Here is a 27,184-nt window from a genome sequence, read left to right as displayed (position 1 = left end):
GTGAAAAAGTTGCTGTAGGGATCCAGCTGGGAGACAGCGAGGCCAAAATTATAAGCAGAGCAGGCCCTAAAGAAGTTCCTCCCAGCCCACAAGGGCATTTAATGCCTGGCACTTTGAAACAGTTTTTGGCCCTGGGAACTCTCTCCCTCACCATCTGAGCCACCTCAGCCCCTCTGTTCCTGAGACTCCTGTTGGTGCTATCTCAGGTCCTCTGATTATTCTAGCTGGAACCATGGTCTTTGTCAGTTTCTATATGGAGGCCACTGTGTGGTTCCTCTATGTTTGCGGATTTGTTAGACTCCAGCTCAGCCTACACCCCAGCCTCTCCCAGTGTGACCATTTCATGCACCCCCAGTTAGGAATGTGGCTGAAGCATCACCTCACCCCACTGTCATCTCATGCTACTCCTTACCTGAGGCCAGTGGCATGTCTGATGCTGAGGGAAGGGCATCCCCTGTAGGCAGAGAAGCATAACCTGAGGAAAGGCCTAGAGGTAGGAAAATGAAAAGATGTTTGGGGAGCAGGGCTGGCATGGTTAGCAGGGTCTGGCAGGGACAAGTCAAGGCCTACAAAACCAGATTTAGAGCCATAACCATATACTACAAAGAAAGGGATACCATAGCCAGGTTTTGAGCAGGGATTGAGAGTCACCTTCATTCATTGACTCATGAATATGCACAGAAACCTGTTGAATTATGCAGATAGAATGGATGTAAATGTGCATGCAAATTTGGCACTGCCCTCCCTGTTGCTATGGAAACCAGAGAATAGCAAAATAGGGGCCCAACACCTTGGGGAGACCAGGCTAGAGAGACTGAGGCCAGGAAACTCCTCTGTCCCTCACTCACTTTGCCCACTCATAATGTTTTAATCTCTTTCTTTGCTTCACCCTGTTGTTGCTCCCTTCTGCTTTGTCCTCTGTCCATCTCTCTGCCTCCCTCTCTTGATCTTGCTGTCACTGTCCTCCTCTCTCTCTTCTCCATCTCTCTGTCTCTCTCTCTCTCAGTTGTTTTTTTCTCCCCACCTCTGTTTCTTCATCTGAGTCTGTCTCCACATTGCTGCCCTGTGACTGAGACAGTTTCTCTCTGATTTCATGTCTCTCTCTATCTTGCTGTCTGTCTTTAATTCCATGGCTCTCCCTTCTGCATTTCCCTGTCTGTCTCTGACTCACATCTCTTTCTCTGCATCTTTATTTTTGTGTCTGACTGTGTCTCTGAGAATTTCTATTTCTCAGTCTCTCTTCCAGGCTCTCTCTTCTCTCTTTTACTCTGATTCTATCTCTCTGAACCTTTTGTCTCAATGCTTGTCTTTGTATGATAAGAAGGACAAGAAGCCACACATCTGCCCTTACCTGATGGGATGTTTTGTTCCTTGCCCAGCTGCCTACATGTTCAAGGATTCCTGGTCACTCTCCCACATGAAATCCTGTTTCGAGTCTGGCCCCCATCACAGTACTGGCATAGGATCCTCCTAACAGGCCCAGGCTGGCTACCAGGACACCAGACTCCTGCCTTAGCCTCTGCCTGCCCAGAGTTTCTCCCTCTCTGCCTCTGTATTCCCAGTGCTCTTTGCTTGAAACTGGCTGGTACCTTGAGGCAATGATGTGTTGGGAGTAGGGAAGTGATGGGGGAGTCTCAATGGCCCACCCAACTGGCTATTTGCCCAAGAGCTGATGTGAAGGATCTGGCCAGGGCCCAGGTGTGGTGGCATCTAGGGCTAGTTGAGACCAATTCTGACCCCCAAAGAATACTCTTTGCTGAACCGCAAAGTTGAGCAGCAGCCTTTCCGTAGTCTATCCATGTTCCTGCCTGCTACAGCCTCAGCTATTCAGTTCCTTGTTTGGAGTCCTCTGTTTGCCCCTCCTTTATTTGGTTTACATTTGTGAGCACTTATTCTACCCCATGCCCTCTGCCTTCACAGGTCCACAGTGACATGGAAATGACATCTGGATTTCTTGAGTTTGCCCCACCACCACTACCTAGAAGGAGCTTTTTAGACCAGGTGAAGAACACATACCCTTCACCCCCTGCAGTTTCCTGTCCCTGGTGGTCTTAGCTTAGGGGTGCAAGGCCTATGCAGCTGCCAAAGTCATGGATTGAGATTGAGAGAGACAGAGATAGAGACAGAGATAGACAGAGCCAGAGACAAGAGAAACTAGATCTGTGGAGGCAATGTGCTTCCATACAGGGTTTGGGATGGGGTATGGGAGGCTCAGAGCAAAAGCTGGCATGAGGATGGGCCAGAATGTTTTGAGGGCAGGTAAGCAAACTTGTGTGGGGGTAGAGGGCTACCCCTTTCAGTTCTGAGCTTTGGGCAGGTTGCCTCACCTCCAGGCAGGCACTAGTTATGGGCAACTGGCCTCAGTCCAGTGTAGGGGCGGCTAGAGAAGTCAGGACAAGTCTCCCCTCCACCAAGAAGCTGCCAGGCTGAGCCTCCAGCTCTCCTGCCCAGCCAGAAAGGGCCATAGACAGGAGTACTCACTCCAAAGATTGTGGTTCACCTATGTTCAGGCTCAGGCATGACCCTGATGCCATGAATGCCATATTTGAATTTACCTCCCTGGACACTCCCACCCTACTTCCCCTGGGCCAGTTGTGCCAGAGGGTTGGAGTAGGGTCATGCAGGGCTCTCTACGGGGCTGCAGACAGGGCCAGATACAAGGAGAGCCAAAGAGATCAAGAGAGAGACAGTAAAAGACAGACAGAGGATGATGTTGACAGAGAAATAAGGAGAAAGGCTGTGACATAGGAAACATAGACATCGACTGGGAGGAAGCCAAAGCCAGCATATGAAGGGGGCTTTAGCACCTACCAGGCCTAGCGGTAAGCACTTAATTGGATTATCTCATTTAACTTAATCTTTTCAACAGTCCTAGGATATACGCACTGTTATGATCCCATTTTACTTCTGAGGTAATTGAGACATTAAATCACTTGCCTGAGGCCACAAAACCAGTAGGTGGTAAAGTATTCAAACCCCTCTGTCTCTAACCAAAGATCCAGGGAGAGAGACAGACATAGAGAGAGAGGCAGGCCCAAATTTCTACACTAACACTCAGGGAATCTGGGAATCCTGAAATCTCTGGACAGCTGTGCAGGGGGAGGGCCTTCCCATCAGTCTTACAAAAGTGCAGCTTCTGATTCTTTCGGTAAGGGACAAAGACTGAGACACAGAGAAAGAGAGACATCCAAGCAAGGAGAGAGATTCCAGGCCACAGAATTCCTTATCTGACCTTTTCACTTCCTGCTACCCTTGTGTACAGGCTGTCCTGCCCCTGCTACAGTTCTGACCAGCCAGCACCTCCCTCTGGCAGGGTCTCCCTCAGGCTTTGAGATCTATTTTCCTCCACATATTTATTGAGCACCTGCTAGTTGATGGGTACTCTTGCCCCACATCTACCTCCTCCCTTTCTTTTTCACTATCGCAGAATTATTCTCATTGTATAACTTCAACCTTATAGGTTCTGCAAAAAGGGATTATTAAGTCTAGAATTTGGGATGTCTCAATATGAAGAGGTTAGTCTGGTATACACTGAGCTTTTCTGCGCACAGAGAAGAGGTCCCCTGAGGTCTGGCTTTGGGTGCCTTCTGGTTGGAGGCCCCTTCTAGGTGGTTTGAGGAGGAGGGTCAGCAGCCCAGCTGGTGGGGGCCTGGGAGAGCTGAGCTGTCAACGGCAGGGAGGATCGGGGTAAGAAGAAAACCAGGAGCTATCCTGGGGGAGCCGCGGAGTCAGCGTTATGGTTTCTAATGTCTTAGCCCTGGTTTCAATTACCCCCAGGGTCCCTAGGGTTCCCCAACCACTGCAAGCTCCCTAGTTTGAGTAAGGCTCAGAACACTCCTGGGAAGACCAAAGACCAGGGGCTCAGGGATGGAAGTCTAGAAGCCTGGGAGGAGCTTTTTGATTCTTCTGCCTGACTGAGAGAGGCCCCCAACCCAAGCAGGGCTCCAGGGAACAGCAGGGAGGCTGGGGAAGGAGGGGTCTACACTCTACTCATGGGCCCCTGTGGAGGGGTCTACAGCAGCCTGTTCCATATCCCCAACTTGATCCCCTTGGCCCCAGCCCACTCCTGGCTGCTAAAAACATGGGCTCTTCCTTGGTCCCACCAGGCTGCTTTTTGGCCTCATACAACCCTGATTCTTCTATCTCAGGGGCCACCACACCTTCCCTGTCTTCTGGAAGTCCCTCATCTTTCCTGTTTTATTTTTATTTTATTTTATTTTTTTTGAGACAGAGTCTCATTCTGTCACCAGGCTGGAGTGCAATGGTGCAATCTTGGCTCACAACAACCTCCACCTCCTGGGTTCAAGCAATTCCCCTGCTGCAGCTTCCCAAGCAGCTAGGATTGCAGGCGCCCATCAGCACGCCTGGCTGATTTTTGTATTTTTAGTAGAGATGGGGTTTCACCATGTTGGCCCAACTGGTCTCGAACTCCCAACCTCAGGTTATCCACCTGCCTCGGCTTCCCAAAGTACTGTGATTACAGGAGTGAGCCACAGCACCCAACCCTTTATTTTTATTTTTATTGATTTATTTTTGTTTATTTATTTTTTACTGCTCTTCCACCCCCAATTTTGTTGTTGTTGTTGTTGAGATGGAGTCTCAGTCTGTTGCCCAGGCTGGAATGTGGTGGCACAATCATTGCTCTTCGCAGCCTCTATTTCCTGGGCTCAAGTGATCCTCCCACCTCAGCCTCCTGAGTAACTGGGACTATACGTGTGTGCTACCACACCTGGCTATATATATATATATATATATATATATATATATATATATATATATATTTTTTTTTTTTTTTTTTTTTTTTTTTTTTTTTGGTAGAGACAGGGTCTCAGTAACGTTGCCAAGGCTGGTCTCAGACTCCCAAGGTGATCCGCCAGCCTTGGCCTCTCACAGTGCTGGGACTACAGGCATGCATCACCACCCATTTCCTCTCTTTTCATCATGGGTTCCCAGAGTTTGTCTCAATCCTCCCCTCTTCCTTTCTTATCACACTCCTTTCCTGTTCTCTGATCTATCTCATCATCCCCTAGTACCATCGTAATGCCCAGGTCAGTCTGAGACTCTGAATGCTCAAGCCTCTAGCACATGCTGAGTACCAAGTAGGCTGGGAACTTTTGAACAGGTGCTGCATACCTAGCTGTCACACCACAAACCCTTCAACTGAACATGTCAAGTCCCTTCTCTCTCCCAAGCTCAGTGAATGGTAGCATCATCTCCCAGTCTCTCAAGCCAAAAACATAGGAGTCATCTGTACTTTTGTACACAATGTTCCCTCTATGCCTGGCACACAGTAGGCACTAATAAATGTCTGTTGAACTGAATTTAATTCAGTTTTCTCTCTTGGACTCCCCTTCTGCCTCTGTCTATTTCCCTGAGAGTTGGTGATGCTGGCATTCAGTTTCCAAATCTCTGACTTTTCTCTGCCTTCCCAATCACCACGGTTGAGTTTCTGGGGGAAAGTTGGGATCTTTTTTTTCTCCTCCCCCCCACTTCCGGGAATCACAGGCTGGCGGGAAATAGAGCCATGGGAGGTGAAGGGAGGGAACCAATCTTGGGGACACATGGTCCTTAGGCTTTCCTGGAAATCCCAGCCTTGTTATCTGGGAGGCAGCTCTGTAGCAGCAGAGAGCAAGGTCAGACTCTGGGCTGGTACCAGAGGGGACAATCCTTTGAGGACAGTTGCCTCCTCTGTGAAGAATGCTGGGTAGGTCAGATCAGAGCCCACTAGGGTGGGAAGGTACGGAGGGACTTTGTGCTTCTGAGCAGGGAATATGTTCATGCAAATTTTTGCAAAATGAAAAATTGTGTCTGTGATTTTGCAAATGTATTCCCCTGCTCCCACCTTCTGACACACATAGTCCTCTGACTCCAGGTTTCTTCATCTTCCCATCTCTGCCCCCACCTCCCACTCCCTCTCCCTGTCCCTCTTCTGGATCCTCTGTTCCTGCTCTCTCCACTGCTTCTCTTTCCACACTTAGCCCAAACTCTGGGATCACACAGGGGCAGGGTGCTTGGGAGAGCAGACACAGGACTAAGTGTCCAGGGAGCCTGTTCTCTGTATATAAGGTGACCTGGGAGACGGGGGTCATGGGACCAGATGAAGCAGATGAATCTGAATGTCCTGCTCCTTTCCCAAACCCTGTCCTCTCTCTCCCTGCTGCAGGTCAGGCTGGAGATCTCTTTCTTATGGGCCACTACAAATACCTCTCTGTGGCTGCCCCACCTCCAGCCTCTGCCATCCTCATCACCCTCTACCCAGCAGCCTCAATGGTCTTGCTAAAACTCCAATGTGTTTATATTCCTGACTTCTTTATGCCCTTCTATACCTCCATAGCTTTGGCCCCAAAGGCATTTCAGGATGTGGTGTCTGAGCCACTCAGGTTGCCTCAGCCTGCCTTCTGGTCTCTGCCACCTCACCGGTTACTAAACTTCTTTCCCATCCCTCAAGGTGGCAACCCATTCATGTAGGCTCCCACTCCTGTGCCCTGGAGCTTGGGTTTACTTCTCACTGTTCAAGGTTGTCCTACTTATTTGCTTGCATCATTCATTCAGTCAACATTTATTTAAATCTATTTCAAACGTTGGGTGTACCTGTGCTATGCCAGACCCAACTCTAGGTGACTGGAGATGAAGGCCACAGGGCTGCCCTCATTGGAGCTCACACACATCACAGAAGTAACTAGATAATTGGACATCAAACTAAGTATGGTAAGGAAAAACAGCATGGCATTAAGAGAGAGGATAAAGGGGCTTACTATAGGCTTCTCTTAGGTGTTATTTAGGCTGCCACCTCTTTTTTTTTTTTGAGATGGAGTCTTGCTCTGTCACCTAGGCTAGAGTGCAGTGGTTCGATCTTGGCTCACTGCAACCTCCACCTTCTGAGGTTCAAGTGATTTTCCTCCCTCAGCCTCCCAAGTAGCCAGGACTACAGGTGCATGTCACCTCACCAGGCTGCTTTTTTTTTATTATTTTTATTTTTTTGTATTTTTTGTATTTTTAGTAGAGATGAGATTTCACCACGTTAGCCAAGATGGTCTCGATCATGATCCACCCACCTTGGCCTTCTAAAGTGCTGAGATTACAGGTGTGAGCCATTGTTCCTGGCCCTAGGTTGCCACCTCTTGCCTGAGGGGGCTGGGGAATCAGACTTGGGGCTTTTGCATGAACAAATATATACAGTACACAGTTGTGGTTTTTGTTTTTATTTTTTGGAGACTGAGTCTCACTCTGTCACCCAGGCTGGAATGCAGTGGCATGATCCCAGCTTGCTGCAACTTCTGCCTCCCAGGTTCAAGCGATTCTCCTGCCTCAGCCTCCCGAGTAGCTGGGATTACAGGCATGTGCCACCACTCCCAGCTAGTTTTGTATATTTAGTAGAAATGGGGTTTCACCATGTTAGTCAGGCTGATCTCAAACTCCTGACTTCTGGTGATCTGCCTATCTCAGCCTCTCAAAGTACTGGAATTACAAATGTGAGCCATCCCACCTGGCGTACAGTACACAGTCTTAATGCATGTGTACAGTTGATCCTCCATATCTGTGAGTTCTGCATCCTCTGATTCAACCAACCACATTAGAAAAAATAAAAAACAATAAAAAATAGAAATACAATTTTAAAAAATACAAATAAAAACCAAAACAGTATAACAACTATTTACATAGCACTTACATTCTCTTCGTTATTTCAAGCAATCTAGAGATGATTTAAAGTAGATGCTGGGGTGTGCTTAGATAATATGCAAGTATTATGCCATTTGTTATATAAGGTACTTGAGCATCCTCAGAGTTGGTATTCTCAGGGGGTCCTGGAACTAATTCCCCACAGATATCTAGGGACAACCGCACACCTGTATCACTCTCTTCCCAACAACGGTGAATACAGTTGTGATTTCTGTCACCATAAATTAGTTTTGTCTTTTCTTGAGCTTTCTATAAATGAAATCATTCATCATATACTTCTTTGTGTCTTTTTCCCCCTTTGCTCAACATTTCATCTGTGAGATTTATCCACATTGTTGTATGTAGATGTAGTTGGTTCTTTTCCATTGTTGTACTCACATCACAATCTGTTTACCTATTTGAGTTGTTTCCAGTTTGGGACTATCATGAGTAAAGCTGCTGTGAACATTCTTGATCAACATATTTGATCATTCTTCCTGGGTATGTATCTAGGAATGGACTTGCTGAGCCATATAACAAATATATTTGTAGTTTTAGTAGATACTGCCACATAGTGTTTCAAAATAGTGGTACCAACTTAACATGCACTAGCATTGTATGGAGTTCCAGTTGCTCTACATCCTTGCAAGGGCAGAGATTTTTGTCTGGTTCACCGCTGTACTTCGATCAATGTCTGGCATATTGTAGGTGCTCAATACATATTTATTGACTGACTTAGGAATGGGGGAGCCATCAGCATTCCTGAGGTTCTACTCTGGCCCAGGCACTAACTTGCTGCGTGTTTCTGAGCAAGTGACTCTCTTTCTCTGGGCTGTTTCCCTGTCTGCAGCATAAGAGGACCAGCACTAGGGTCTTTATCTTTAAGTGCCATCTGGGTGCTATGAAAGCTAGACACCTGTTCATTCATTTACTCCACTTGTATTGATTAAGGATCGCAACTGCTATGTGCCAGGACGGTGAGGGTATTATCTGTGACATGCCACTGACAGCGTCCTTCAGATCAGCTGGGGTCAGGGGTCACTGCCCATCTTGTCCCCAAGTCATCTTCCCAGAGCCCTCTCCTCCTCCCTCTGTCCAGCGCTGACCCTGGGGGGAGGGGGTCTGGTCTGAGACTCAGGATGGAAAATGTGATTAATAATCAAAAAAACATCCAAGAGGAAGAGACCAGGAAAACAACTTGAGGAAGGCTCCTCGCCCGGGGGAGGGGGGCCATGTCCTGGGCCTCGGGACAGCTCCGGCTGCCCTCCCGCCTCCCTTTCTGGGAAGCTGCCACAGGAGTGGATAATTTTAGCCAAAAGTGAAAAAAAGTCACCCTAATTATTTACTTTTTAAAAAGATGCCCCCCAGTGTAAATTATGCTTCCCTTAGGGGCTCCCTCTACTTTATTACCCTCCTCCTAATGGTCCCCCTGCTTGGTCAGGCTGGGGAGCCCTGGAAACACTGGGCTGGGGGCAGAGAAGGAATTTCAACATGAAATGTTTTGTTCATTAACAGAGAACATAGGGGGAAATTCCCTTTCTGCCCGGGTCTGAGCAGCCCAAGCAGACACTCAAAAGCTATTGTGAAAAATTGAGTCTAGGCTACAGAATGGGGTGAGGGTTATGTTGGGGGTGTGTACAGCAGACATTTCCCTCCTCTCAGACTCATGACTTCCAGGGGTTTCCTGAGCCTTAATCTTTCTGCCTTTTGGTGATTTTGTTCCTGATTCCTCAGGTTATGCTCAAAATTTCTTCTTAGCAAAGCATGAGAAACTGGGATTAGACTGGAGTTCGAACTTCCAATGGAGGAGGAAGAAAGGACATCAAAGGGAGGGAGGAGAGACCTTGGACATGAATAATTTAGAATTCTGATAGAATATATTGGAATTGGTAGGCAGCAAATGTGAGGGGAACCTGGACAGGAATGAAAGCCCCTCTCAGAATAGATTTAGAGGGCCCTGGTGAGAAGGGAAGAGGAGATAGCTCCAGGAACTGGGGGCAATTCCAGGTTGAATACTTAGTTTCCTCCGTTCTCTACCTTTAGGAAGTCTTTGCCCTTTCTGGTGCCAGAGGTTGGAAGGGTCAGGGCACACAGGCAGCCTTCCAGATGATGGGATTCCAGAAGGGGGTGTACAGGATGGGGATGTTGTGAGTGGGCCCCAGGTACTATCTCAGGATGGTGCTGGGAGTTGTCTCTGGAATTGGGGGAAGTTGTCCCTAGGGGCCTGGGCTGGACCCTGAGTTGGGGGGCTTTGGACCCCCCTCCCTAGCTCGGCCCCGGAGCTGTGTCGGATCGGGTTTCTCGGCGCCTGGAGCCTCCGCGAGGCCGAGCTGTTCCCGGGCCCCGGCCAAGCCGCCCCGGGCGCTGGCACTGTGTGAGGAAGCAGGCGGAGTGAGGGGGAGTGAGGGGGGGCGCTGTGAGGGCGTTTACGTAACAGCCTCCTGGAGCCCGCCCCACACCCGCCAAACCCCAGTGTGAGTGAGAATGTGTGTGACTGTGTGTGCCTGTGACACTCAATGTGACTGAGTTCATGGCTGTGTATGTAATTGTGTCTACTTGTGTGTATGGTGTGTGTGACTCAGGAACTCTCCCACTCTTTTGGGACCTCTAGTTCCTAGCCCAGGCTGGGGACCCTGACTCTCCGTGTATCACAGTGAAGTTGAATATATACCTTTTACTGTTTGAGATTCGATGTGTGACTTTGTGTGACCATATGTTTGGCATTTGTAATACAGAGAGCCTGTGTGTGAGTATGTGTTTGTAAACTTTGGAGAGCCAGGTGTGTGCTCCAGGGAGGAACTTTCTGATGGTATAGCAAGTTAGAAGGCCGGGCACAGTGGCTCACGCCTATAATCCCAGCACTTTGGAAGGCTGAGGTGAGCGGATCACAAGGTCAGGAGTTCGAGATCAGCCTGGACAACATGGTGAAACCCCATCTCCACGAAAAATACGATTACTTAGATGGGCATGGTGGCGGGGGCCTGTAATCCCAGGTACTCAGGAGGCTGAGGCAGGAGAATTGCTTGAACCTGGGAGGCAGAGGTTGCAGTGAGCCAAAATCGTGCCACTGCACTCCAGCCTGGGTGACAAAGTAAGGCTCTGTCTGGGGGGCAGGCAGGGTAAGCAAGTTAGAAACCAGCACTGCTTCCTAAAGGAGCACTGGAAAGGTAGACCATAGGAGATGGGCAGAGATTTCTCCTTTCTCAGGGACGTGCCAGTAAGAATGAGGAAGGGTCTTTGCTGGCCCAAAGGTTTGGGATGGCACAAATCACCCGTTGGTGGTGAGGAGGAGATCCAAGTTTAGGTCACCTGCCAGTGTGAAGAGTGGTGCCAGAAGTCCTGGCAATAGAGCCCCTTTCATGGTAGTTAGGTACTGAAAGCCAACGCTGAACTTCCCCTAACTTCCCAAGGCCTCTCGGGGTCACCAAATCTGAGATCCACATCACGTACAGGGCACAAGGGATCTGGCCTGGGCGTGTTACTTCCAGCCACTACCCTCATGGGTGAGGTAGATGGTGAAGATTGGAAAGGCAGTGAATTCGTGGAGGTGGGGTTGGGGAGAGGACGTCAGTGAAGTGGATTTGGCTTAAGGATAAGTGACATAACACAGAAAGGGACTGACGCAGGGCTGGGGAGGCCGGGAATAGGGACGCCTAATAAAGCTAGAGAGGAGGCAAGGCCAGATACTGCAGGGCTTTGAAGCCCCACCTAAGTAACCCAACTTTACCCCCAAGGCACTGGGGAGGGCCCAGCACTGAGGATTACAAGCTCAAAGGCTACAGTGTAGGTAAGGGCATCGGAGGCGGCAGGAGCGGAAGCCCCGACTAGTCTGTTGACCCAGCTCCAGGAGGAGGAAAATTGGTTGTGGGCCGGGTTGCAGCAGTGTGGAGAGGTGGCAGCACTCGGTGTTCAGTAGGTGGCAGAGGACTCAGCGCGGAGCAGGAGCAGCAGCCAGAGGAGAAAGCACGTCTCGCACTGCCCGCCAGGTGTCGCTTCGGCCCCAGGGAAGCGCTCGAGGCCGCTGGGTCCCGCGCTGGGAGGAGCTGCTGACCGACCCACGCCCGGACAGAGGTCCGACGTGCGCCTCCACTCTTCCTTTATCCCCCGACACCCACACGTCCACTTCCAGGACTTCGGACGCCCAGTGCGCATCTTGTCCCCGCAGCCGTGCACTGCGGCTCTGCCGACGGCAGCCTCTGCGTCCCCGGGGGCCGAGGGTGGACGTTGGACCAGGGCAGAATTCCCGATTGCTCCCAACCTGGCAGAAAGAGGCTGAACCAGGGACACCGGAGCTTCTGGAGGTCAAGTCCGTTCCCCAACCACTCGCTGATTTCCACCCCGTCCGCCCCTCCCCGGCCGGATGAAGAGCGCCCAGGCCTGTCAGCCCCCTGGGGAGGAGCGGTCCCTGGTGTACCCTGGTGAACCTTGCCAGGGCCTAGCCCTAGATCTTTGCTGCAGGGGCAGGGGCAAGTTCTGCTCCCCACAAGATCCCGTCGCACCGCCCCCTTCCTTCCCCTAGTCCACCGTCTAATCCTGGTCTGCGGCCCGGGAAGCAGCAGGCTAGTGTCCCGGAGAGCCCGGGGAGAGGTCACCTAGTGTGGGCGGCTATGGGCTGGTCCTCAGCGGAGCGCAGCTAATTTGCTGTGTGTCCTGAAGTCCTAGCCGATCGTCTCTGAGCTCCAGCCCATGCTGACCCCTGCCAGTTGTAGGGAGGGGATTCTGTGGCCACGGAAGTGAAAGTGAAAAGCCCAGGCCGCGGCGGGAAGAAGGATTTTCCTTTGCAGTGGGAGTCCCTGAGGCATTTGTTGGGAAAGGGCCCGGGCGCTCTAGGCAGCCTACTGGGGAAGGATGTGAGGAAACAGTGAGACATTTCTCTCCCTTCTCCTTGCTCTCAGTCCTAGAGCAACTCCCCCGAGGGCAAGGCCCAGGATTATGGGTCATGGGTCAGGTGAAAAACCCAAAAAGTGGAGACGGGGTGGCCTTCTCGGTCTCCGCCTCTGCCATGGCCTCTCCATTGCGCTGTCGCGTGGCCTCACAAGTTGGTCAGGTTGTCTAACCTTACTCTCCCATGTTGCAGTCGGACCGGAGGCCCAGAGGCGAGTGCAGTGAACACCCTGGCCCCTCAGAGGCCCAGGCTGCGAAGGGAGTGAGCCTCCTCTCGAGGGGTGCACCTCCTGCGCCAAGGCCGCCGAGGGGTGTGCCTGTGCCCAGCATTAAGGGTGCACCCTCCCTACCCCTTCATTCCAGGGGAGGCTTCTCATCCCGGCTGTGTGTCCTCGGGGCGCGAGGAACATTCCAGTAGTGGCGTTGGTGTCATAGGAGACAAGAGAGGCATGGGCCTGGGCTCCCGGCCGGGTCCATCCCCGATTAAGGAAGCCCCTTTCCCTCCCGCGAGGGGGTGACCCAGAGGGGAGTCGTTGCGGGGGGCAGTAGGAATAGGGGAGGGGCGGAGCCGGCTGGCTGCTTCTGCCCAAAGTGGGGGTTGGGGGTTCTGGCTCGCGTTCCTCTCACGGCGACGCCGGAGGGAGGACCCCGAGAGTTGGCCCGGGGTGTGCCGTGCCAGGGAATCGGTGCGAGGCCGTCAGGGCCTGAACGTGCGGGAGTGTGCGCAGGAGAGACCTGGCCAAGGCCGAGGGGGAGAGTGAGTGTGAAGGAGCGATCCCGGGGGTGGGTGCGCGCCCAGCCGCCCTAGGGGAGCAGGCGGAGTGGGTGTGGGTGTGTGTGCGCGCGCGTTTGCGAGACCCGCGGCCGGGGTTGCGCGTGAAGCACGGGGACCACAGCCGTCTGGAGGGCGCACCCGAGAAAGGGTGAAAGCGAAGGGGCAAAGCGTGCCAATAGGGGCGAGTGTGCCAGCGGGGGGGGGGCAGAGCGCGTGCCAGTGCCAGGCGAGTGGGAGTGGGGGCTCACAGGCCCGCTCAGGGCAAGCGTGCCCCCGCGAGCTGGCCGCGCGTGCCAGGCGCAGGAGCGTGCCAAGTCGGGGGCGCGCGGGGCCCGAGGCGGGGAGGGGTCGTGGCGCGCGGCCGCGGAGGCGCGGGGAGACAAGGCAAGAGGGGGAGGGGAGCGAGGGCGCGCGCGGCCGAGCGGGCGCCCGCGGTCACATGGGCGAGGGAAGGAGGGAGGGAGCGCGCGAGGGAGGGAGGAGGATGGGGGGGTTAAAGCCGCCGAGCGCCGAGGAGCCGGTGCAGAGCGGGCGGCGGCGGCAGCGGAGGCGGCGGCTCCAGCCGGCGCGGCTCGGGGCTCCAAGGTGGGATCCGGCGGACAGTGCTAGCTCCGCGCTCCCTGCCTTGCTCGCTGCCTGGGGCAGTCGGAAGGCACGGCGCGAAGCACGGGTGGCCCGAGGGCGCGGTGAGTACCCTGCGGCGGAGTGCGCGCGGCCGGACCCTCAGAGCCTGGGTTGACGGACAAACCCGCGGCCCTCGTGCGCGCGGGAAGAGTGAGGGGACACTCTTGGGCCCACGGCCGGGGGCGACAGGAAAGTTAACGAGAAACTTTGCCCGCAAACTTGGGGGCGGGGGCGCTGAAGAAGCGGCCCCCAAGTCCGGGCGCTCCGGGGGTTGGGCGTGGTGGTGGTGGTGGTTGGGCCGGACTGTCGATTAGAGGGAGGCGGCTCCGGCGGTTCGCCCTAGTGTCCCTCTTCTTCCCACCCCTCAGCTGCACGCGCGGGGTCTGAAAAAATTCCTGGGCTTGGAGCGTTCGCAGTGGCCCCTTCGCGCCCAAAGGTTGCTTCTTTCTCGGGCAGAAATCTGGACTTCAAAGCGCCCGGGGAGGCGAACGGACGGTTGCGCGTCTGCCAGTGCATGTGTGTCCGTGTGAATCCGCGCGCTCGTGTGTGCGTGTGTGTGTGTGTGTGTGTGTGTGTCGGTCGGCCTCCCATGGATTTCTCTTGAGTCCTCCTGGATGTATCTCCATGTAGTGGGTCTCCTCCAGTGTGTCTCTTTGTAAGTCTTCCTGGCTTGTGTGAGTCCGCCTGTGGTGTATTCCCCAACTGTCTCTTTGTGAGTCTGCTCGTGTGTGTCTCCTCCAGTGCAGCTCAGTGTGAGCCAGCCTGGGTGTCCCTGCTCTGAGTAGTGTATCTCCGCGTGCATGGGGGCTGGGCCGTGGGGAGGTCACCAGACGGACAGCTCTCCCTCTCGGCTCCTCTCCTCTCCCGAGCCTCTCCTCCAGCGTTAGCTCGCTCGCTCGCTCGCTCGCTCGCTCACTCGCTCGCTCCCTTGTCCCCCTCCCCCCTCCAGTAGCTTCAGGCGGGCAGGACTATTTCACGCCTTGTTGAAAATTCAGGATTTTCTTTCTCTTTCCGCCTAGTCTGTCTCTTTGAGAAGCGTTTGTGTGTGTCTGTGTGCCTGGCAGCTTGTCTGTAACATTGGGTGTGTGTCTGCATGCCGCTATAGGAGTGTGTCTGTAACACTAGTTGTTCTGCCTGTAACACTTGGTGTATTTGTGTCTGTGTCACTGGGGGTGTTTGTGTGGCTGTGATCACTGAGGTGGTGAGAGTCTGAAATGCTGGGTGTGTCTGTGCATCTGTAATTGTTGTGTGTCTGAGGGGACAGAAACACCAGGTGTATTTTTTGTGTGTCTAACTCTCGGTGTGATGGTGTGCCATTGCATGTGTGGGGATGGGGCTTGAGCCATTGCATATTCCTAGGGATGTAGGACTAGCAAGGACTTGTGGGCTAGAAGGGCCTGGGTGTCTCAAACTATGCCCCCCTGTCTCCACTGTCACAACCCACACAAATCCTCTCAGCTGGTGCAGGGGCTCCTGGTCAGTATTGGTGAGATGGAGCTAAGGTTCACACCATCAGGGTTGATACTCCAGCTGAGACCCTGAGCCTACACAAAAACTAGGAGTTTAAAATTCATGCACAGGGCGTCTGGGGGCTCTGGAATCCATACTCAGATGCACACTGAGACACTTCAACTCCTTCTAGGGTCTAGGGATTTACACTCATATGGACTCACACATTGTGGGGCTCATATCCAGTGATACACTTCAGTCCTGGAGTTTCCACATAGACTCATGTTGGGACTGTGCTCACACTGGGACCCACACTGGGACTATAGGCTCATGCTTAGATTCACAGTCTTATCCTTTAGCTTAGATATACATTGAGACCTAGAGCTCACACTTAGAATCTCACTGGGGTTCTAGGGCTCACACGAAGACTCTGGTGCTCACTCCAATTCACACTTAGATTCTGGGACTTTGAGTTACAATCAGATTCACATGAGAAACATGGGGCTCACATTTGAACTCGACTCAATGAGGACACTGGGGTTAATAGTCAGATTGACATTTCCAAGCTGGGGCTCACACTGACTCACGCAGGGATCCTGGAGCTCACTGAGATTCACATACAACCTTTGGGCTCACACTTAGATTCATGTGGGGACTCTGAGGGTCAGATCTCCATGGAAACCTAGGGCTAACACTTAGATTCATACCAGGATCTTGGTCACTCCCTCAAATGCACATGAGACCCTGTGACTCACTCAGATTCACGCTGCGATCTCAGAGCTCACACTCAGACTCACACTAGGACTCGTGCTCACATTTGAGATTTCCCCTTCCATTTTAGGATCACTTTGAGACCCAGTGTTCACACTCAGACTCACACTAGGGTTCTGATGTTCACACTTAGACTTACATGGGCACTTTGGGACTCAAACTCAGAATTAAAAAGGGACACCAGTGTTCACACTCAGACTCCATATGAGTCACCTTAGCTCATACTCAGAAGCCCTTACGACCAGGGGCTCACACTCAGACTTACACTAGCACTCTAATGCTTATGCTGACTTGTACAGGAATTCTGGGACTCAGGCTAACACTTCAGTCCTGGAGCTCACATTCAGACCCACTGGTTAGTTTTTTTTGTTTGTTTGTTTTTTGTTTTTTTGAGAGAGAGGCTTGCTCTGTCACCAGGCTACAGGCTGTAGTGCAGTGGCGTGATCTCGGCTCATTGTAACCTCTGCCTCCCGGATTCAAACAATTCTGCCTCAGCCTCCCGAGTAGCTGGGACTACAGGCATGGGCCACCATGCCCAGCAAATTGTATTTTTTAGTAGAGATGGGATTTCACCATGTTGACCCAGGATGGTCTCAGTCTCTTGACCTTGTGATCCGCCTGCCTCAGCCTCTCAAAGTGCTGGCATTACAGGCGTGAGCTACCGCACCCCGCCCCACTGGGGTTTATAGTCAGATGCATGCTGGGACCTGGGCTTATACTCAAACCTGTACTTGCATCTTGGAGTTCACACTCAGATGGACATTAGACCCAGATGCTTAGATTAAACTCACACTTACATCCTGGGTTCACATTCAGATACACACTAAGATTGTGGCAATCACAATCCCAGTGGAATTTAGGACTCACAGTCAGATATGCCCATGCTTTCCTTTGGTTTGTGGTGAGTGTTGGGGCACTTGAGGTGAGGAAGAGAGACTGACTGCTACAGGATACATCCCCTCCAAAGGTGAGGAAGAGAGAGGATACACATTTGGTCACATCCCTCACATGGGCTGTGGGCTGATGGAGACTGGGGGTGGGGGTGATAAAGGCTAACCCAGTTCAATTTCCCTGCTTTCCTTCCGTAAGAAGACTAGGCTCTTAGCAGGAAGATCTGCCAAGATTGTTGGTACAGGGGTGACACGAACCCTTAGATTCCTCCATGTGCCATATCAATGCACACCCATTCCCCTTGAATAGTTTTGGACATCCCTTCTGTGGTAGAGAAGGCCAGGTAGGGGAAATAAGACTCTTGTCTTCCCAAGACACCTCCCCCCATACACACACATCTCAATCATTCTTAAGATGGGAGGGGTGTGAAGATTGGAGGGAGCAGACTTTGGTTCCTATGACTGCTCCAGGGTGTTGAATCTGTGATTATATGAGAGATAACAGCCTCAAATCTATGCAGGGAAGGTAGCTAGAGGAGAAGACTAGAGCTCACCCTCTCTTCTCTCCTCTGCCCTGGCTGGGGAGGGGTAGAGACCATGTTATGTTGTGTGTGTCTCTGGGATTGCCTGTTGAGCCCTTATCCTGGCTCCAGGGCATGCCTAGGCTTCCCCACACTGTTCCCCAAAAGAGCAGTAGGCTTAGAGGGGGCTAGGTTGCAGCCAGCCGTGGGACTCCAACTCCCCTGGAGATTCTCATGGACTTTGCGTGCTCTGCTGCTTTGGAGGTCAGTAGTTGCGGCTGCCTGAGACACACTGTCTTCTAGGGACATGGTCCTGTGGTCTCTACCCCAGTGCTGAGATGACTGGGCTATAACTGCTGCCTGTTCCCGAAGGGGACACATGCTCTCCAGCCCCCCTACGGGGGTGGGGGGCTGGGAAGCAAGGCGCCCCTGCTCTCTGCCCCCTCATGGTGAGTTGAAGTGTAAATGAATCGGAAACATATGGAGTGGATTTTCTTTGAAATGCAGATGGGTTGGGGGGACTGTGTGTGCTTGCTTTGGGGGGCGGTCCTGGAGAGCAAGGAGCCTGAGAAGTGAGAAGTGACCCCCTCCTCCAGATTCACCATTGGGTGGGGGTGGTGAGGGAGACCTCAGCTGTGTAAACTCCTTTGGCCCTGGGTGATCACACCCACAAGGGCTCTTGGCTTCCTATGGGGAGGGGCTGAGAAGGCAAGTGGTCCCTGGGGATGGAGAGCACTGAGATCAGTCCCTTTTACCTTTCCAGAGGGCAAAGAGAGTCCCAAAGCACAGAGCTGTGCCGGTTTGGGGGTTACCAGAGCTAGGCACTCTGGGGGCCAAGGGGTGGATGGAGGAGCTGAAGCAGATGTTCAGGAAGAGTCAGACCCTGCTACTGTGGGCAGCCAGTTCCCAAAAGCTGGGGCTAGAGCTCCAGTAGCAGGAACTGAAATGAAACTATGATAGTGACTTGTGTTCAGCTTGAGGGCCCATCTTGGGTTTAGGAGCGAAGAGTCCTCAGTCCTGTAGAAGGACAGGTTTCTCCAGACCCAGGGCAGTCAGTGTGTCCCACCATATACCCTACCTATACTTTCCCCATGTGACATTCAGCGAGGTTGCATAGTAGTTGCCTGTGAGCTCTGTGTGACTCAAGGACTGGATCTACCTTGCTCACCCTGTACTCACCTGCCCTTGGCACAGACCTCATACACCTTAGGAAGGCATTCTTGTGTAAATAGTAATACATCTTTTTCTCTCTCATCAGACTGAATGCTCCTTGTGGGCAGGACCATGTGCCTGGCTCTCTGTACAGTGCCTGGCAGGGAATAGGTGCTCAATAAATGTTGAGGCATGAATCACTGAGTGGGACAGATGGTGGGGAGAGGGAACCTCCTGGGATTTGTGGTTTGCGACCCACCATCCCTTGTTCTACACCCCTGTTTGGCTCAAAGGAACACTGGTTTGCAGATTAGACTACAGGAAGGAAGGACTTCCCTGAGTGAAGGGAAGGCATGCAGAGGATAGGCCCCTTCCTTGGAAAGGTCTGGACCAGAGGAGGCTGGGGCAGGGCAATCACCCTGATTCCATAGCAGAGGTCGGAGGTCACCCTCCCCCTTCCCACCCTCAGGATGTTTCAGAAGGCAAGGTCCTTTTTTTCCCTGTGTGGTTGTAAACATGTCCCTTGCCCTCTCTAGGTGTGGCTTTCTTAGACTCTACCTGAGGGAATAGACCCTATCTCTGACCCTCCAGCTGAGGGAATGGACCCTATCTCTGACCCTCCAGCTGAGGGAATGGACCCTATCTCTGACCTTCCAAGGCTGGGCTCTGAGACTGTGTAGCTGTTGTGGGCACCACAGAGTGTCTGTATCGGTTATTAATGTCTGTCTGAGAACACGGGGTTCAAATCCTAAAAATACTCTGTCCAGCCAGAGCCCAGGAGTTGCTGGTGTGGGCCAGTGGCTACATCTGGGTCAGATAGAGATAAAGAGGAAGAGACACACACCCAACACCAGGAAAGACTGGGAGAGTGTGTGAATGTGGGGAAACTGAGGTAGCATGGATGAGAGAGGCACAAGAGACAGAGCCTTTGTTTTATGTGGAGCAAAGATGTATAAAATTACTGGTGCCAGTTAGTCAAATTATGGCAACATTTAGGGTAATCTGTTATCCTACACTGCACAGAATTTCCTTCTAAGAGAGTCTGGAGATACATCTGATACCAGACATAAAAACCAAGTATTCAGTAGGATCCATTTCAAGTCCAGCTTCAGGATGTTCCAAAATAAGAATGTGGGAAAAAACAAAGTATTCCCAACTACCCTTTTCTGAGCCACTGCCCTCCTCCTTACCTCTTCAGAGCCCCTTCTTGCAGCCAGAGTCCCAGTGAGGGTCTTCAGACTCCCTTTTATAGCTGCCCCCAACCTCACTTCTAAATCCCAGGCCTTTGTGTAGCCTCTCTCTCCAGAAGGGAGTTGCATGGTGGTCCCAAAAAGACAAGAGGAGCCCAGAGTCAGAGGGAAGATGCCATGTAACCTTGGTCCATGAGCTGACCTTTCTGGGCCCCTTTGTGAAATTGTGGGATGGGGGGCTGGGCCATGGCCCAGGCCTGGAAAGAAGGCAGTTTTGGCACCCATCCAGGCCCCTGACGTCAATGACTCTCCAAATAATGGAATCAATATTGGGGGGTGGGGGCAAGCGTGAACCAGGCCCCAGCGATTAGAAACAGATCAGCACAACCTCGCAGCTGATTCTGATAGAGCTGCCTTGGAGCGTTTGGGTGGGAGGCCTGGAAGGAGGTGAACCTGCAGGGGTGGGGTTGCGGGGTGCTCAGGAATGGGCAGGCAGAGCCACCATGTGTCCAGAGCTCGAGGGTATACAAGTGGGTAGAGATTCGAGCTGTCTGGGATTGGACTGATGGGGTGAGGGACCTTGTCCTGGTCCCTTTCTCCTCTAAGTCTACAGGGTTCTGAGGCTAGGTGAAGTTTGTGGATGGAGTGACAAATTTCAGCCAACGAATGATAAAGAGTGGGCAAGGGAATTCATCTCTCTGCATTCCAGATGTGGGCCCTAGGCCATATTAGGGGTCACAGGTTATACCCATGTCGGGGAAGAGTTCTGAGTGAGATCTAAGTAAGATGACCTTTTGCTTGGAGGCAAAGTGCATTAATCCAAGATAGAGAGATGGGTATCCCTCCTCAGATTGGGAGTCTGGCCTCCACCAGCTCACATTCTCTCAGCCTCCAGAGGGCAGCAGGTGAGGATGGAGGGGACCATAGGGTCTATGGGGGGCTGGCCTGGCAGCAGCTGACAAAAAACAGGAAGAAGGGCTGGGGGAGCGGCTGTAATTATGGGGCATTTATTATTAATCAGATGAAATTGCTGGAAGCAGCTGGTGTAATGTGCGTAGCGATACAGACTCTGCATGCTTCCCCCACAACACGCACACACGCATACACACACCATACAGCCTGAGCCTTGCTTGCTTTCAGTTTGTTTCTTGTGAAGGTCAAATGGGTCTATGTGTGTCTGCATACTGGAGTGTATCTGTGTTTTTTCATGTCAGCCTGTACCCTCCTCTACTCCTGTTGTCTCCTTTTCCAGCTGTCTCTCTCATTCTTTGGCCTAATGTGTCCTTCGCTGTCTCTGGCTTCCCCTCAGTCTCCCTCTCTTTGGGCCTGTCTTGTTGTGGCTGTATCTGTCACCATCAGCCAGCCTGTCTCTAACACCTTATTTTAGTTTCTGGCCCTCTCTCCCTGGTTGGTGATGTCTCTGCATCTCTGGGCAGGATTAGAAGACATGGAGTCCCTTTCTCATGGTATGTGTTTAGGCACCTAATCATACCTTTGGCAGATATATCTGGGACCTGTTTTCAGGGGAGCAGTTGGACCCTGAGGATCAGCTGGGGTCTTATTGAAGGTGAGGGGTCTTTTGAATGGCTGAGTTTGTAGAAGCAACAGTGGCTTTCAAGATATCCCTGAGTTCAAGACCAGCTCCTTTAACAACTACCAGTTGTGTGACTTTGGGCAAGCTGCTTCTGCTCTCTGAGCCTCAGTTTTAGGGTCTGTAAAATGGAAACAGGATTACCTCAAAAGCTTGCGGGTTTTTTTGTTTGTTTGTTTAATACAGGGTTTCATTTGGTCACCCAGGCTGGAGTGCAGTGGCTCAATCTTGGCTTACTGCAACTTCTGCCTCCCAGGCTCAAGTGATCCTCCCACCTCCGCCTCCAGGGTTTCACTATATTGCCCAGGCTAGTCTGGAACTCCTAAGCTCAGGTGATCCACCTGCTTCAGCCTCCCAAAATGCTGGGATTACAGGTGTGACCCACCATGCCCAGCCTTGAAGCTTGTTTTGATGGTTCAGTATCAGAAGGTAAATTAAGTACTTGTCATAGTGTCTGGGAAATCCAGGACCCTGAACAAGTGCTACCTGCTATTATTATTGGGGAAGGCACTGTGGAGGTGGATGAGAGATCTGCACAGGCAGACTGGTATAGCAGCAAGGTTTTGGAGCCAGATATGGACTCAAATCTAGGCTCTGGAACTGGTCAGCTCTGTGGTCTTGGGCAAGACCTCCTTGAAGCTCAATCCCCTTAGCTATCAAATGGGAAGAACAATAGAACCTACGTCATGGAGAAATCATGAATATTAAGTAAGATAATGCATATAATGTGCCAAACACAGTTCCTAGCATATAATAGATGCTCAATAAATCATACTGGTGATAGGAAGGGGGTGTTATGATGGTGGTTATTTGCACCACGCCTGTGACCCTGTGACTCTAGGATTGTACATGTGAAGATATATGTGATATGGAGGTGCCCGTGTGTCTGCAAACTGATTGTATGGGAATTGTGGATTGTCTGTTGTATGCATCTGTGTTGTATCAGGCCACTGCCTTCTGGCAACCTTTGTCCCTGTGGTTCAGAACTTGAAGTAAGCAAGGGGTGCTGGAAGGGGTCTGTGTTACTCTCAACTTTTCTTCTTACAGATGTTTATCTGCTGCCTGACTCAGTCTCTCCTTCTCACAGTGGGGCTGTAAGTATGGAATGGCCTCTGAGTTGGACTAAGGCCTGTGGCTCCTCTGTGACCTCTGATGTGTGCCCTTTGCTCTTCTAGAATCTAGCCTTGTCACCTCGTCTCGCCTCCTTGGTTTTGGAAGTTCTGAAGAGTTTGGTCTGGAGGAGGAAGAGGAGGACATTGATGTGCTTGGTGTGTGGCCAGTGGTGAAGAGGTAGGTGCTGGGGCCCAGGTGGGACAGGTCAATCTCAGGGCATGACGTGGGTGCAGTGGGGCTGTAGGTCTAGGGGACATGAGTGGAGGAGGACCTGATATTCCTTCCTCTCTTCCCGTCATTTCTTCTTCCAGAGGTTTTGGATTCAGCCTGACTGAGGCTTTTCATGCTCTCATTATAGGCCTAGAAAGGGAAGAGACTTAACCTATGGTCACACAGGCAAGGGCAACACTAGGTCAGGAAATGGGGTTCTATGCTAAGTGGGGGCTGAGTCCCAGATATGAGAGTATGTTTCTGTTTCAGTGTCCTCTGGTTTTCTATCTGGCCCCGAAACATCTCTCTGGCTTGATTGGAGGAGCAGCTAGGCTTGAAAGAGGTGGAATGGGAGGTCAGAAAGTCCAGAATCTTCTGAGGCCAGCTGTGGGGCCGCGCCTGACTCTCCCTGTCTCTCATTCAAGCCAGGCAAGGCCCCTGGATTGGCAGCTTGGGGGTGGGGGCATCCAAGGAATCGAGGCACTGGAGCGGAACGGAAGGGCCTATTGTCCAAAACCCGCCAGAGGCCCACAAAGGCCTGCCGGGCTTTTCATCTCAGCTCCCAAACAGACTGGCCATTTTCCTGGCTGGGGGCTGGGGGGACTAACCCTTCACAACTGGGACCAGGGTGTTGTTGAGGGTGGAGTGAGGTACCCCAGGCTGACACATAAAAGGGGCTTAAGATGGAGCTGGGGCCCAGGAGAGGAGGAAGGGAGGCCTGAGATGGCTACAGAAAGTTAAGCTTTTCACCTCACTGTTTCCAGAGGACCCAAGGACATGGGGTGTGTATCTGATAGAAGTCGAGACTAGGATGGGGCTAGGAGATGGATATACAGCATAAAAGATAATATTTATGGGGGATACCTTGGGAGGAGTCTGGTGGCTTATTTGGAAAGTGGGCTACTGAGCTTTGAGGACACATAATCCTCCACAAACTGGGACCACCTTAGGGACCCAGGACAGGAGCTGGAGAAGAGAGGATAGTGGTCAGGGGAAAGAATGGGCTCCCTGCAGCAGGAAGAACTGAGGCCAGACAGCAGGAAGGACTTCCTGCCAGTGAACAGTAGCTCAGATGCCCTGACCCTGTTCCTGGGGATCTCAGAGGATTGCCTTGGAGAGCAGGGGAGCTGGAGAACACCCCAGGGGCTCAGGCTGAGGCAGCTTCTGTGGGGGCCAAGGAGGAGGAGGAGGCCGGAGAGGGAGGACTTGGCAGTTCTGTTCACCCTCCCCCACCAGCACCTCCAGCACCACTTTAAAAACAGCTTTTTAATTTAACAAAGTGGCTGAAAACTGTTTTTGGAAATAAAAGGTATTTGCTGTCTCCCAGGCTAGCACTCAGCCCTTGCAGAGAGCCTCTCTCTGGGTTTCTCCCTGCTGCCGGTGGTTCCTTTCTTCCCTGTCTCTTTTTGTTTGTTTCTGCTCCTCACACCCCCCCACACCCCGCCCAGCTTCCCTTTGGCCTCCCATCACCCCCTCTCTCTCCATCATTCTCTCTCTCCATCTCAGCCTCTGTGGGAGCCTCACCCTCATACCTTATCTTGATGGTATCTCTGCATTTCCTTCTGTCTCTCCTCTCCCAGTCTCTCTCTTCTGGGGCACATCTCTCTCTCTTGATTTGTCTCTGTCTCCCAGCCTGTCTCAATCTCTGTCTCCCTCCACCCCCTTCCTTTTCCCCCAACCCCAGCTCTAAATGGGTCTATTTAAAACGCCCAACGCTGCCAAGTCAGAAAAGCGTCTCCTGATAAAGCACATTAGGCGGAGGGAGGGAGGAGAGAGAAGGAGGGAGCGGCGGGCGGACGGATTGATCCAAGCCCGTAACCCCATTAATCAGGCAGCGTGGATTCCCCTCCCTCCCCCGTTCCAGCCCCTTTTGAGCTAAAAGCCCCTTAAATATTTATCACCCCTCCCCAACAGGGGCAAAGGGAGGGATGTATGGCCCTTGGTGTAAATATCCACAGCTGTCTGGTGCCCCCGACCCTGTGTGCCTGTGCTCATGTGTCACGGGTGTGCACACCTGACAAACCTAGGGTCCTGGAGACCCTAGGAGTCTGGCCCTGCTTCTGTCCCTCTGGAATGGGGACCTGGGGTCCTCATCCCAAATGCAGAAAGTAACTGGAGAACGGGTGGCATTGCACTATCATTCCCAGAGGGCAGGATGGTGAGCCTGGGGTTCAGTTCCCAGATTCCTCCAAATTCCCAGCATTGGAAGTAACCGGGAATAGAGTTAGGGCCCCATACTCCTAAAGTAAGGCAACTTGGAAGGTTGGCTCAAGTTCCTGCTTTATCCTCAGAGGGCAGGAATAGGACCTGGAATACGACCTGGGCCTTGGGTGGGGGCAGTCACCCCGGGGAGGAAGAAGGTAGCCCAGAGCTGGGTCCAGGTCCCACATCTCTCACCCCTTGCTGATAGCCCCAGGCAGCAGAGGTCCGCCCTGAGACGGGTAGTGGTCTGCCTGAGTTGGCCTCCGGCAACTTCGCCTGGGGCGGGGAAGGGAGGCCCGGGCCGCCCCTGGGTGTGGAGAGGGGCCGGGACCGGAGCGGGGAGGGTCCCTTCTCCCTCCCCTCCCCCATCATCAAGTGCCACATCTCCTCCTGACTCAGACAATTAGATTCAAAGGATGACCTCACTGCATGCCGTCCCTCACTCTCCCTCCGCTAGCTAGCTCGCTTGCTCGTTCGCTTGCAGCGCGCTCCTTCCTCCCCTCCTCCCGGCCCGCTTGCCCGGTCGCTCACTCGCCACTCGGCCCTCGTCGCTCAGCTCACCGCTCACCGCGGCCCCTCGCCCACCCGCCTGCCGGAACCTCTAGGGGGGTTGCTTCTGCCTCCCGGGTCCGTCCCTGCTGCCCGGGCCCAAGCCCTGCAGACCCGATGCCCGCGGGCGGCCGGGCGGACCCGCGGAGAGCCGGAGGCACCGACGGGGCGCCTGCCTGGGGACTCAGGTCAGTGACCGCAGGGCCGGAGGACTTGTCACCCCTTGCTGCCGCTGCAACGCCCCCGCCCGCGCCGGCCCGCCAGCCAGCTCGGCCCGCCTCGGCGCTTCCCGCTCCTTTCTCGGCCCCCGCCCCCCGCGGCTGCTCGGCGCGCTCCCCCTGCCAAGCTGTCTCTCTTCTCTTCTCTTTCTCTCCCCTCAGCCCCCCTGCCTCTGCAGCCGGTGGGAGGGACTGGGACTTCCTGAGGTCCCAGGGATGGGGCCGGGGCCCATTGGCTGCAATCGGACCAGGCCTCTGAGAGGGGAGGGGGCTCTGGCTGTGTCCATCGGCCTGGGGGAGGGGACCACTGCCTGAGTGGAAGAGGGGCTGCAGAGAGAGAGGCCCACAGTGTGGGGTGACATCTAGACAGAGGGGATGAGCTCCTGATATCTTTCTTTTCTCACATCCTGTGGGCCTCCTGCCTGGTTTCATTTGATCCCCAAAGCCTGGCTTCATTTGTCCATACCTCCTAGCTAACTCCAGTCCCACTGCCTGGTTTCATTTGGCTCCCGCTGCCTACCTTCTTTGGGGCCCTGTCACCTGGTTTCCTTACACCCTGCTGCCTGGTTCCTTTTGTCCCCACTGCCCCCTTCCCCAGAGTCCCTATCATCTGGCTTTATGGCATTGCCCCAGACAGGTCCTGCCTGGCTTCCATGGAGTCACATCAGGCTCCTTTTAGGATGGGGGCATCGAGGCCCCAGCTACACCTGGAGTGGCAAGTGGCAAGGATGTCCACAGCATTGCTGATCTTTCCCGAGTTGGGGCCTGGCCAGCACAGCCTGGATTCCATTCTGCCTGGACAGCGACTCCGTGTCTACTCCTCAGGAGATGGGGGCGGGGCTGCAGGGTCCAAGGACACCTTAGGACTCTTCTCCTCAGTGGTTAGAGTGGCACCCACTTGCTCTGCCTGCTGCCCCCCCCCCCCCCCCGCTTCTGGGCATCTGCCCTACCTCTCTGTGGGCGTGGTGCACATGCACATTAGGGGGCAGAGAGAACAGAATACAGTGATGCCAGGGCTTTGGTGGGGACTGGGGGGCTGGAGTGGAGGGCCTATCTCCTTCCCCTCTCCTGCCCCTTCTGCACCCAGGCCAGACATCTGGGTGCCTGCTAGACAGTTATGGGCACAAAGAGGTTTTGAAGAGGCCTTGGGATCCCACGGCAGATAGCTAGGCTGAGAGCTGCTGTTGATCCTCATCGTGGAGAAGAGGGGGTGATGAGGAGAGGCATCAAGGGCCTGAGGAGCTGAATGGTTTCTGGGCCTTTCTGGCTCTTGCTGATTCCAGTGCCACCATCTGTCTCCCTCAGGTACTTCCTTCACCTCTCCTGTCTGGACTGGATCTTCCTTCATTCCCTAATGCTGGTGAAAGCAGGCTTTGGGGAAGGAGG

General features: G+C 53.1%; 1 protein-coding gene across 4 annotated transcripts in view; it reads left to right on the top strand.

Annotated features, from left to right (window-relative positions):
* Positions 1-13,217: 13,217 nt before the first annotated feature.
* Positions 13,218-27,184, top strand: part of CNTFR (ciliary neurotrophic factor receptor) — a 39,376-nt gene continuing 25,409 nt past the window's right edge. The window contains exons 1-3 of one of the 4 annotated variants that reach the window (XM_074394996.1): positions 13,218-13,300; positions 22,554-22,600; positions 22,682-22,796. The gene's annotated coding sequence lies outside the window, so the exon portion shown is untranslated. Of the gene's footprint in view, positions 13,301-13,840; positions 14,005-22,553; positions 22,601-22,681; positions 22,797-27,184 lie in introns of those variants that run through there. The other 3 variants (XM_039475126.2, XM_074394997.1, XM_003943836.3) reach the window with 3 other exon arrangements.

This window comes from Saimiri boliviensis, chromosome 2, assembly GCF_048565385.1.
Source record: "Saimiri boliviensis isolate mSaiBol1 chromosome 2, mSaiBol1.pri, whole genome shotgun sequence".
Classification (NCBI taxonomy): domain Eukaryota; kingdom Metazoa; phylum Chordata; class Mammalia; order Primates; family Cebidae; genus Saimiri; species Saimiri boliviensis.
This window is presented reverse-complemented; position numbering and strand designations above follow the sequence as displayed.